The following is a 13,873-nucleotide window of genomic DNA, read 5'->3' as shown; positions in this document are numbered from 1 at the left end:
AATTTTTTGAAGTTAATTCTGTCACTACTTTTTCCTCTTTCCCTCCAAATTACATGAACTTATTTGAAAGAGTATCTCATAAAATTTATGGGCTCTGATTTCCTCCCTAGTAAGATGCTCACCAAATATCAATTCCTTGTGTCTTGACACCTGGCATTGTTTTTTCATGAACTTTTGTTGTTCTCATACCTACTGTCTTATTTCTTGGTTTATTATTTATTGTTATTTCTTGGTTTATTTATTAAAGGACCACAGGAAAGTCCACATGACATAATATAATCATTTGAGTATGAATCAGAAGACCTAGGTGTTAGTCTCAGAGCACTTGCAAATTAATTTAACCATATATATGCCTCCTTCAACCTCTCTGCTTCTTACAAAATAAGTTTACAGATTAGGGGCATTTTTGCCTGCCATATCCGTGCCACATTCTCATACTGGTTAAAAGTGACATTCTGGGGACGCCTGGGTGGCTCAGTTGGTTAGGCAGCTGCCTTCAGCTCAGGTCATGATCCCAGCATCCTGGGATCGAGTCCCGCATCGGGCTCCTTGCTTGGCGGAAAACCTGCTTCTCCCTCTGCCTCTTGCCACTCTGTCTGCCTGTGCTCAATCTCGCTCCTCTCTCTCTGACAAATAAATAAATAAAATCTTAAAAAAAAAAAAGTGACATTCTGCTTCCTTCCTGCCTAACTATAATGTTTAGTTTGCTTGTTGGAAGAACTAGCGATGGGTTTTCCTATGGCAAGTCCTACGTTTGTCAATTAGCTGGATCCAAACACTTAACAACAATCCTAAACTTTCCCCTGCTCTGTAGCCTGAGCTCTTCCAACTTAGAATGTTCTGATTGTCATCCCAGATCCCCGAACAAGTTATGTATTTTGGCTTCTTCTTAAGAATCTTAGCATGGTTTTGTTCCTCGGCCAAGAAAAAACATAAAAATTTGTTTTGCAGGTAGAAGTCACAAGATGATTAAGATGATATATGGCATGGTGATTAAGAGGACAGACTCATGGACCAGGGTAACCAGTTTTAAATTCTGTTTCTATACTTTACTGGCTTTGGGAAAATTATTGAATCTCTCTGTGTATTTTCTGACCTACAAAATAGGCTTAATATCAATATGTTCCTCATAAATGATTTAATATATCTAAAGTATTTACAACTATGCCTAATAAGTGCTACTAATGTGTTAACTCTGGCTTTATTATAATTTGAGACATAGTGCAATATTTTTAAACATGAGTTCTAAAACTGAATGGTCTGTCCTAAAATCCTGGCTCTATCACTTACTAGCTGTGTGTCTTTTGGTACATCACCTATACTTTTTCTGCTGTAATTTCTTTATCCATTAAAAGGGAATAAGCAATAGTATATACCTCATTAATAGATTATGAGAGATAAATGTTTGTAATGAATCCATTATGATATATAGCACATTATGCACATTTCATAAATGTTAAGTTTATGGCTAATGGATTGAAATTAGAAGGGTTTCAAATAGGGGTGCCTGGGTGGCTCAGTGGGTTGAGCCTCTGCCTTCGGCATGGGTCATGATCTCAGGGTCCTGGGATCAAGTCCCGAGATGGGCTTTCTTCTCAGCGGGGAGCCTGCTTCCCCCACTCTCTCTGCCTGCTTCTCTGCCGACTTGTGATACCTCTCTCTGTGTCAAATAAATAAATTAAATCTTAAAAAAAAAAGGGTCTCAAATATGTCTCTTAAAATTCTGGTTAGGGGGACGCCTGGGTGGCTCAGTTGGTTAAGCAGCTGCCTTCGGCTCAGGTCATGATCCCAGCGTCCTGGGATCGAGTCCCACATCGGGCTCCTTGCTCGGCAGGGTGTCTGCTTCTCCCTCTTCCTCTGCCTGCCATTCTGTCTGCCTGTGTTCACGCTCTCTCTCTCTCTGACAAATTAATAAAAAAATCTTTTAAAAAAAAAATTCTGGTTAGGCCCACCAGGTTTGTTTTGATCTTATTTCATGAAACAAGTAAGACACAGTAAGACTGGGAACATGGAAATTTATATTATTCCAGGTTAAATGCAACATGTCCATGAGATAGCTAAGTAGAGATTTCAATTAGGAATTGGATATGAGTCTCAGAAAAGTGGAGTTAACTGAGTTTAAATCTTCAGAGCCATCACTATAGAGATGACTCTTAAAACCTTCAAAGAGATTATGGAGGTTTAGGGAACCTGTCCTAAGCCATTAGGAAATCCTGAATTTTGAGGTTAAATCGACAAGCTAGAGCTGGCAAATGAGACAGAGGTAATGAGATCAGTAAGCAAGCAAACAAGAAACTCAGAAGAGTATGGAATCTGAGAGTGAGAGACCAAAGCTTTCAGGAAAGAGAGACTGGCTTTGTTAAAAGCTACTGTACAGGCAATTAAAATGAGGACAAAAAAGTGTTCACGTTTCTTCAGTTAAAGGTTGATCCAACTTGGAGGTTATAAAAATAAATAAGTTAATTAAAAAATAAAATACCTGTACCCCTGGGGATAGAGTATTATGCCTCCATCAGAAAGGATGAATACCCAACTTTTGTAGCAACATGGACGGGACTGGAAGAGATTATGCTGAGTGAAATAAGTCAAGCAGAGAGAGTCAACTATCATATGGTTTCACTTATTTGTGGAGCATAACAAATAGCATGGAGGACATGGGGACTTAGAGTGGAGAAGGGAGTTGGGGGAAATTGGAAGGGGAGGTGAACCATGAGAGACTATGGACTCTGAAAAACAATCTGAGGGTTTTGAAGGGACGGGGGGTGGGAGGTTGGGGTACCAGGTGGTGGGTATTATAGAGGGCACGGATTGCATGGAGCACGGGGTGTGGTGCAAAAATAATGAATACTGTTATGCTGGAAATAAAAATTAAAAAAAAAAAAAAGAAATAAAAGAAAAAAAAAAAGAAAAAAAAATAAAATAAAATAAAGGCCAATTCAACTTGGAGGTTATAAAAATTTTTTCATTAAGAAATTTAAAAGAAAAGTTGATCCAGCTTGACACAGGTTTCAGGTAGAGTCATCAGGATGGACATCAGTATGAAATAGACTTAAAGTTGAAAGAAATAGACAAAATCAGTTTAGACAAATTTTTGGTTAGATTTACCTGGAAAAGAAAAAAATTGAGGCAGTTGCTGGATAGGAATTTGCCTCCAAGGAAGGGCCTTTCGAGAAATGATTCTACTAGAAACTGATTACATTTATGAATCGTATCCATAATTAGATATTTTAAACTAGAAATAAGAAATTGGGAAAAGCAGAAGAGACAGGATAGCAATGGTGTGTGGATGAGTCTGCTATTGGTAGGTGGGCAAATCTCTTTCAGTTGAGAGGGAGAAGAGTTCAGACTCCTATTTTGTAGATTTGGTGATAAGAATAAAATGGAATTCAAATCTATCAGTTCGTAATCTTTAGGTATTTTATCTGTCAGGGTCTAGTGAAGAAAAGAGAAATCACTCCAAGATTTCCGACAGAAAAAAACACAGCGCAGAGAATTATGCAGGCGATGGACCGGCTGAGCCTCGCCTAGGGATCCCAGACACGGAGAATAGCAGAGGAATGGCAATTCAGGACAAGCAAACTCTGGTGAACCAAAGGCAAGTCTGAAACACAAAGGAAAGAAACATGATTTTAGAGAGAAAACAGGGGGAGTTGGACAGGGGCTGTTCAGAATGAAAGCTCAAGGATGAGCATTCCAGGTGGTGGTGGCTTCTCATGGGCTGAGCGTTGTGGGGTAAGCTTCTTCCTGTTGGGGAATGTGCGGTAAACTTCTGTTGGACCCTGTGGACGGCAGCAAGTGGTAGTGTGTGAGAGGACCCCATTCAGGACTCCCTGTTTTCATTTTAAGTGAGGTTTCCTTTAATCATTTTTATACCCTAAATGGGAAGATCATGGAGAAGAGGAGTGTAACTGCTGGGCTGAAGTCAACCCATGGAAGCTAGAGATAGAGCAAGCCTGTCCCGTGGGAGGAGGAGGAGATACAGCTCCTGCCAGAGATACCCCAAAACAAGAGACAGGGGAGAAGAAGAATGGATCTCGTATCTTCTGTCTTGCTCTTCCATACTCCCACCAGTGCCTTCCACTGGCGAACCCATCAGGTAACCAGGTGAGAAGAAAGCCTGGGGAAATTAGGGTTCAGAAATAATTTCTTTGCTACCAGAGTATAATTAGGGAGAAAATGCAGCTTAGAGCAAACAAGGCCCAGCACCCAAAAGTGTAAAATGATCTCTCTGGTATAAATTGATAAGAACAAGTGAGTAGAGGGGGATTTTTTTTTTTTTTAAGATTTTATTTATTTATCAGAGAGAGAGAGGGAGCGAGAGTGAGCACAGGCAGACAGAACGGCAGGCAGAGACAGAGGGAGAAGCAGACTCCCTGCCGAGCAAGGAGCCCAATGTGGGACTCGATCCCAGGACGCTGGGATCATGACCTGAGCCGAAGGCAGCTGCTTAACCAACTGAACCATCCAGGCGTCCCGAGGGGGATGTTTAAGGAACAAAGAAAAGATGTATCTGTAAAACACATTGAGCAAGACTAATAAACAAAATAGCACTGAGTTTTAACTTAAATCTTGTAAAATTGCCTATTTGTAGGTTAAAATTATTTTATATTGGAAGGTTGTAGAGTTAAAACTAAGAGCAGTTCTCTCATGTTAATGGAAAGAAGAAAACTAAAATCATTGCATATGTTGTAATTTGTATGACTTACTATTATTTTGTAAAACAATTATTTATTTGTCAGAGAGAACGCACGATCTGAGGGAGCAACAGGCAGAGGGAGAAGCAGGCTCCCCACTGAGCAAAGAACCCAGTGTGGGACTTGATCCCAGGACCCTGGGATCATGACCTGAACTGAAGGCAGAGGCTTAACCTATTGAGCCACCCAGGTGTCCCTTTAATTTGCTATTAGATATTATTTTTGTCATAATGTCTGGCAGACAGTCATGTAGCTCTGCTATGATTTATTTAAGTCAGCAGATCTCAAAGAATGGCAATATTATTCTAAATTTACCAAGGTTTAATGTGTGGTCTTCATCCTTATAGGTGGGAAATAAAAATTTTATCAATATGGCTAGAAATAACTTGGTTATTAGGGAAACAAACCAATAATAATTATATTCACCTGATGCCAGTATAGAATTAATACTCACTGATGTCTTTATTAATTTATAATGGGGACTAAAGCTTTCTAGTCACTGGGCTGCTCACATCCATTTTCTAGAGCACATTCCTCCTTTTTCTTCTGTAAGATGCTGGAGAATCTGCCTTACTGAGCAGAGAAGTTTAATCATAATAAACATAGAATTAAAGTAAAGGTAAATGGGTTGAGTTTTGAGCTATTTATCAAGGCCAGAATAAAACCTGATAAAATACCCCGTTTCTCCACATGGAATTCCTTTCTTGTGATCTAGTTCACTGTGTTCTCATAGGCTCAGTGCCACTGTGGCCAACTCTTGATCTACACCATCACATTTTTTTCTTGTGGACCCTACTGTTTCTTAATGGTTCCCTATCTTTTATTTTTTAAATTAAGATTATGTATTTATTTATTTATTTGACAGACAGATTACAAGTAGGCAGAGAGGCAGGTAGAGAGAGGGGGAAACAGGCTCCCCGTTGAGCAGAGAGCCTGATGAGGGGCTCAACCCCAGGACCCTGAGATCATGACCTGTGCTGAAGGCAGAGGATTAACCCACTGAGCCACCCAGGCACCCCTGGTTCCCTATCTTTTAACACATCACTGACTGATCTAGGGTTAGATGCATGTTATAGTTCCATGGTTTGAGTCTCTTATTATGAGTTAAAAATTGTTCATTCCTCAAAAGTCAGCTATATTCCTCTTACTTCTAGGTTCTTGGGTGGGAAGTGGGGGGAAAGGAAGGCAAGTCATTGGTACCTCCATGTTCCACAAAAACTTATTATTTCTTGGGATCATTAAAGAGAGATTAAGAACAATGAGCCTGTGAATGTGTGTGTGTGTGTGTGTGTGTGTGTGTATGTGTGTAAAATAGAAATTATAGTTGAATCTGTCATAAAATGAATTTTGGATCTCTAATATCAAATGATTTGATGAAGTACTCTAATTTATTTAACAATATTTGTGCTTTTCAACGAACAGAGACATTTTCATGGAACATCTGATTCATTCCCAGGATTAAGGATTATGATTCAGTGAAACATTTGACAATACTGCACAGTGAAGCGGAATATGGCTAAAATTGCAAAAATACGTATGGCTGTCAGAAGTAAAATTACATGTAATTTGCCTTGGTAGAAGTGCCAAATAAATTCATATTCTGCTATTCTATAATGGGAAAGAATTATTTTTAGTTCTGTTATTTCTCCATATCATCACCTTACAATCCATTTAGCTCCTCAGCAAATCTAAGTAGCAATAAGACACAATATAGCTTTTCAGGGAGTGAACATCAAAAGATCTTCTTGATGAACCTTTTTCTTTCTATGCTATTGAGCATAGCAATTTCATGCAAAGGGCCCGCTGAAGTTGAAATTGAAAAAAAAGATCCAATCATAACTTTTGGAACCATAAGAATGCTAGAAAAGTGCTTTTTTGAGCATGGCTTATAGCTTTTCTACTGTGGAAAACCTTATCATTTAGACCAAGAAAATGATGGCTAAATCTAAAGAGAGTGATTTATAAGATGGCTAATTTTCAACTTATTGTTTCCACAAATATGATTAGAACTAAAATAAGCAGATGGAGTTACATAACAGCTTTTTTACTGAAGCTAATTATTCAAAGTAAAGAATGAATGAGAAAGGAATATTTGACTATGTCAATTCCATATATTTCTATAAGAATTATTGTTTTCAAATCAATTTGATATCATTTCCCCCAGGAAATGTCTGAGATAATAAATAACATACTGGCCCAAACATTTAAGAAAGGTTCTTTATAATTTTAGAAAAAACTTAAAAGGAATAGACTTAGATTAATGCTAAGTTACCATTTTATTACATGAGACATGTGCAATGACTAAGAACCAAGGCAATAACTTTCTTAGTAATGATCACCTTCAGCTAAAATTTGACCTGTACCTAGTATTTTATATTTTCTCAAGCTAAAAATACTTTTGAGACAATGTGATAGGTATAAAGATAAAGTAATGGCATTAGCCAACAGCATCATTTCCTTATGAACATGTTAGTTATTTGAAGTCCATTTCATAAACTTTAAACTCATGATTTCTGTAAGAAGTATTATCTACTAACAATAATGATACTTTTGTATTTACTAAACTTCTTGCAAAAATCCTGTAAAACTGATAACACAACAACTTCAATTTATTCGATACTCACACTGGTGGTATTACACTTGGTTTATATTAGGTTATACAAGGAGTTTTTCTCATCTTTCAAAAATTAAAAGAAAAATAATCATGGCCATGTGACTGACACTTAAGCAATACAAAGTTTGCCCTGAAAATCAGATTATTATTAACTAGTAAAAGTTGCAGTTTTTACATTAATGGAGGATACAGTAGGACCTATTCTTGCATGCACTTATTCAAGAAATATTTATAGTGACTATGTGTGGGAGATTGTTAGACATTAACACAAATGAATCATCCTCAGATCCTGAGCTTACAGTCTAGTTAGAATATGACATGGCCATAAAGAGTTCTAATAGAAGGCACAAAGTGATGACAGGTGTCTGCCCAATTTCTGGCACTTTCAGTGCAGTCAATCTTCCTCAAAGCCATTTTATAGTGAGTATATAAAAGCTAGTCCTACACAATACCACCAACTGGAGGCCTTTTTTCCCCTAGATAACTCATTTGCTATTTGCCCTGAGCTTTTCTTAATTCTGGCTGGAGATTGAAGCTTTCAATCTTGCATCATACCTCCATGGTTTTACACAGCACTTATCCTTCTTTTTCTGGCTTACTGACTTTGGCTACCCACTTATTCTTGGCTTACTTTTCACCTTTGAGTGTGTTCTGTTAAGAGATATTTCTGTTGTTCACCCTGAATATTTAAGCATGTCTTATTCTGAAGACAGGAAGGAATTACAGAAAAGGGTTATAGGAAATTAAAACAGAGGAAACTAGAGGGGAGAGAGATTGGAGGAAACTTCCTAGACAGGGGAATACAGTAGATCCACATTATTTTTATTATTATTATTATTATTTTTTTAAGATTTTATTTATTTATCAAAGGGAGAGAGGGGGAGAGAGCGAGCACAGGCAGACAGAATGGCAGGCAGAGGCAGAGGGAGAAGCAGGCTCCCTGCTGAGCAAGGAGCCCGATGTGGGACTCGATCCCAGGACGCTGGGATCATGACCTGAGCCAAAGGCAGCTGCCTAACCAACTGAGCCACCCAGGCGTCCCTATTTTTATTATTTTTTAATATGGGTTTGTTTTTTAGGTAAATATATTCCTTTTTTTAATTTATTTTTTATTTTCAGCATTACAGTATTCATTATTTTTACACCACACCCAGTGCTCCATGCAATCCGTGCCCTCTATAATACCTGGTACCTCTATAATACCTGGTATTTATATAACACTTGTTTTCTCTGTAAGTCACATCCCAGCCTTCTCACACTTAGAAATACCAGACAGCACCTCAGCACTATACCTGGGGGCCATTTTAAAGAGTAAAGTCACCAGCAAAACCTGGTACCCGACCTCCCACCCCCGCCCCTTCAAAACCCTCAGATTGTTTTTCAGAGTCCATAGTCTCTCATGGTTCACCTGATCCACATTATTCTTGGTTAGTTATGTTCTATAGAGTCACCATGAGCATGAATTTTCAAATATTACCACTGCTTCTAGGAGAAAACTGAGTTAGTTTACTTTGAGCATCTAATCAACCAATCAATACGCAATCTTATTTTATGTGTATTTCCTTTTTAAGACACCTCATCAAATGTGGGGAGCCTCGGCGACTCCGTGGCTTAAGCCTCCGACTCTTAATTTCAGCTCAGGTCATGATCTCAGGGTAGTGAGATTGAGCCATGTCAGCTCTGTGCTTAGTCTGCTTGAGTTTCTCTCTCTTCCTCTGTCCTTCTCCCTCTAAAATAAATAAATCTTAAAAAAAAAAAAAAAAAGAAAGTAAAAGCACCTTATTTAATATATATCTTGATTCATCAACATTGAACTCATGGTCAACAGCGTATAACTCATGCCTGAACAAAGCTTATATAACACTTGTTTTCTCTGTAAGTCACATCCCGGCCTTCTCACACTTAGAAACACCAGACAGCACCTCAGCACTACACCTGGGGGCCATTTTAAAGAGTAAAGTCACCAACCAAAAGCACAAAAAATGTGTAAAGCCTGGTACTAAGGTTATGAAAAGGGCTCTGTTTATAGTAGGAGAGCTGAACTAAGAAGACAGAATATCACCTTTGTTCTATCTCAACAAGGAACACTGCCTTTAGGAGATAGAGGGAAAATTTTCCCCCATTCCACCTATATCTGCAAATGACAGTGAGAATGAATTGGGGATTATAAATAAATTACAGTGGACAGGGAAATGTGCAACTACGAAATTTGTAAATAATGAGAAACTATAGTATTTGTTCATGCCTATGAATTTGGGGTAGGATTTTAATATGGATACTTGGGAAGGAAGGGTATTTTCTAAGAGACAATGATATCAACAAAATTATGATCATGGGCAAGTAAGTATATGGATAGACTTACTGGAGTACATTTTAGGCAGAAACCAGGAATAAGAATGCCAAATCAGGATGGGAATAGGGACTGGAAGGGTTGAATTCTTGGGGAATTTGGATTTCACATCTAAGCTAAGTTTCAAACCTTTCATGTGGATTCAGAATCCCCTCTTCATTCAAAGGATTCTTTAGAAATCCAGCATCACAATGTGTAAACAAGGAGCAGATCTAGTCACAAAGCCTGTGAGGGTCCTGCATCAGTCAAAGACTACTCAGGAAAGGGGATACCTGCAAATATTTGTAATACAGTGAATACGGTACAGGGACTTGATACATAGGCACTGAAAATCTGAGGGACTGGAGAAGTACTGGAAGCTACTTGGAAACCATGATCACATTTTGGACAAAGAACTGGAGGGAGAAGGTAGTGTTAGTTGGCACCAAGGAGCCAGCAGTATGAAGAGAATGTGAAGCCAAATGAATCTGTTCTGTGTACCTGGAACTCAAAAAAAAAAAAAAAAAGAAAAAGTAGTATTTGCAGTAGACTGCCCTTGCCAGGAGTTCCTGCCAGTGCTTCCAATAGGCTAAACATTGCCAGAAGGCAGCTAACTTGAGTCTAGGAAATGTTTCCTATGACGTGTGGAAGCCAGAATAGCAGGAAAAATATGAGGAATGGTTCCAGGGACAAATAGGCCCAGCATGAGTGCAGAACTGAGCCACACACATTCCACCTCCCTTCAGTTTAAATACAGTTGATGTGGAAAAATCTCTGCATTAAGCAATGCAGAATCATTGGCTTAGTTTAGTACTTACAGTAACATGATCTATATGCCTCATGCTAAAGTACTGTGCTAGACTATCAAGAGAGATCAAGAGGAAAAATACTTATATATGTAATGGGAGTTCAAAGTTAGAAATTTAAGTCATAGTCCATTTAATGAAAAGTTCAGCAAGTGTAAGTTGCTCTGAAATCAAAAGGACAAGTGAATACATTAAAAAAAAAAGTAGATCTTTAGATTCCAAATTGACTGCACTTTTAATTGAGATATGAGAAGTCTGGGTTTCAAAATATTAAGTTGGGTGAAGTTGTGAATGTTTTCCTAAGTGCATTTCTTAATTATATCACTTAACTGTTTTTTCTCATGCTCCTTTTGTTGGCCAGAGGTTTCTTAGCTTCTGTGGTTTGTCACATGTCTGCAGGATAGTTCCCCAATCAAATACTGCTTTTAGAATTAAACCACCACTCTTGGGCAATTTACTGGCCAAATGGAAAACTAAAGCTAACAAACAATGATGCTTCACAATCTAATATGTTCACTTATTTTCATTTCCTGGGACAACCGATTAGGGCAGTCAGAATATTAGAAATAATCAGAGCTCCGATTTTCTCATCTATTGTCAAATCTCCTTTTCTTAGTTGGCAACCATAAAAGCATGGATTTCAAAACTTTAGAGGGATTATGTCCAATGTGGGGACCTTAAAAGATGAAAAGTTACAGTGATCACAGCTTGATGAGCCTCCTGGCAGTACTGGTAAGCTTGGATGAATTTTACCCATTCCAGGATGAAGCAGACTAACCATGAAACTAACAAGCATATGGAGGATCATTTGGTGGCCATATTGCTTATGCAAAGCTAGATTTTATTTCACATAGACATTTTGTTTCTGACCAAAATATACAAGATAAGGAATTCTACCAAGAAGTAGGTCTAGGTGGGTGAAAGAAGATGAAAGGAATTTGCTCTTCTGCTTTCTTCACATTCTATATAAAAAGCAGAGCGTAAAGATTACCTCAGTCTGTGAGTTATTAGGATTCAAAAACAAAGAAAATTCATGTCATTCATCTGTGATTTGCTTATTCAAACTGACCTTGCATATGGCATCCATTCCTCCTCTGAATTACAGACAGCTCTGCATCAAATTCAACGAAATTTTGTCTCATAGACAACTATTACCATGTTTTCTACACCCATCTTGTGGAATGGAGACGACTAAAGAGTTTGATAAAGCAGTTTATTATGAATAAAAATGTACTATATGCATATATTAATTATGGTGGTTTCTGTTTGTTCGTTTGTTTTTTAAATTAACTGTCAAGCAAGTGCCTTTCCCTGGTAGTAAAGCTTCAGTAAACATTTGCTAATTTGACTTATTTAAATTCCATTACTAGATAAATTAAATTTCAGACTCAGTTTTAAATACTTTATTAAAAAAAGAAAAGTACCGTATAGCTTGTGGTTTAGAAAATTAAGAGAAAATGACTAATTTATGTATGTCACCACTCCTATCAAAAGTTAGAATTAAGTGGTAGATTTGGCAGCTCTCTGGGATAGAGTGTTACAGACAGCCAATCTAGGTAATTAATATTTCTCATATTTACTTAAAATTGGTCAACATTAATATTACCTTTATTTGCCTCTATGTGGACACTATCATATCAAAGGACTGTTAAAAATGGGTGTCTGGACATATGGTATTAATCCATTACTAGGAACACAGAGTATATGACCAATTTGGAGCCGACATTATGATGCAGACTTATTTGGAAAACTATTATTGGCCTATCACAGGAACTACAGATTCTGGGGAGAGTTCTTTTAAAATGTACTTGTATTTCTGTATGTACTGATTAATTTATCCCCAAATTTAAATGTTTATTTTAAAAATGTCTAAGAGTGGAAATAATGGCCCCAAAGATATCTACACCCTAATCTTTGCACCTGTGAACAGCTTACTTTACATAGCCAAAGAGACTTTGCCAATTTGATTAAGTTTAAGGACCTCAAGATAAGGAGAGGGTCCTGGATAACCTGGGTGGACCCAATTTAATCACAGCAGTGCTTAGAAGTAAATAACCTTTCCCAGCTGTGGTCAGAGAGCTGTTAGACTGAGAAGGATTTGATATCTCATTGCCGGTTCTGAATGGCAGGAGTTTATGTGGAAAGACCACAGAAAGGTCTCTAAAGGCTGGAAGAGGCAGAGAAATAGATTCTTCCCTAGAGCTGCTTGTAGAAAAAGATGTAGCTCTGCTAACGTTTTGTTTATTCCAGGGAGACCTGGGTTGGAATTCTGTCTTACAGAAATGTAAGATGATATATTCACGCTATTTAAAGTCACTACATTTGTGGTAATTTGTAAATGGCAGCAATATCATCTGAACTGAATGCATTACTAATTCATATTTTCATATTTCCTAACCACAAAATTTCATCAAAAAGAAAATTTCAAAAAAATTAAGATTGAGAAAAAGAAGAAAAGTTTTTGGAACACAGGTCTCCTAATGTCTAATTTATTATGCCACTCCAATTTTCCTTCAGTATTATATTAAATATGTTTTTTTATCTTTATATATCTTGAAAGCATGAGCTACTTGTATATGTGATCATTATTTTCAAGGGAAATAGGAAGTTGTGGCTACAGATGTGCTCCTGGTGGCAGGAAGCCGAGTTTGCCATCACCATTTATCACTGCAGTTTTCATATTTGCTTCTATTCTTTCTAGCTAAAGTAAAGTTCATGAGGACTGAGACTGGCTCTCTTATCTTATCTTATCATTGAACTGTCCTCTCAATTCCTCTAGTCCTGCCTCTAATACAGTGCCTGGTACTTAAAAGTCGCTCATTACTTATTTGTTGAATGAAAGCAAAAATGTGTCACAAATATTTTTTTTTCCAAGAAAGAAAAGTGATTTAATATTTGGAACGTGGCCTCGATTAACATTTTGGTGATATCTATCTACCTATCTGGCAGAAAATCAAATCTGAATATAAACATGCTGTGGTCAGTCAAGACCAGACAGCTGTGCCCTGTCCTAGGCTTCACAGACAGATGATTGTACAGACAGATGTTCATTTTACAGTTCCAACTTAGCAACTATTTGTGATGTCTGGAAACTATAACCTATAGATAACCAGCAATATGGTACTGGTAAGAAAAGTGCCAATATGCAAGAAGTTGGAGCTGAGTAATGTGGCTCAGCAAAATAATATTTGTAAACATAGAAAGTAATTCTGGAATTTCTGAACAATGTGGGTAGATTATAAGGACTTTCCTCTGAAGGCATTGGGAGAGACTCCAGAATTTCACTCATTAAGCATCTATTAGCCAATATCATTTTTTATCTTCTGTTGAAATAGGATTCCTTTGAACTTACTGTTCATATAGAGAGATGCAATTTAAATAATTTGTGTGGTAGAATGTTATTACACACAATCATCAGTGAGTCTCATTC

The sequence above is a fragment of the Mustela erminea genome, chromosome 1, assembly GCF_009829155.1.
Source record: "Mustela erminea isolate mMusErm1 chromosome 1, mMusErm1.Pri, whole genome shotgun sequence".
Classification (NCBI taxonomy): Eukaryota; Metazoa; Chordata; class Mammalia; order Carnivora; family Mustelidae; genus Mustela; species Mustela erminea.
The sequence above is the reverse complement of the archived record's forward strand: the minus strand, read 5'-3'. Positions refer to the sequence as shown.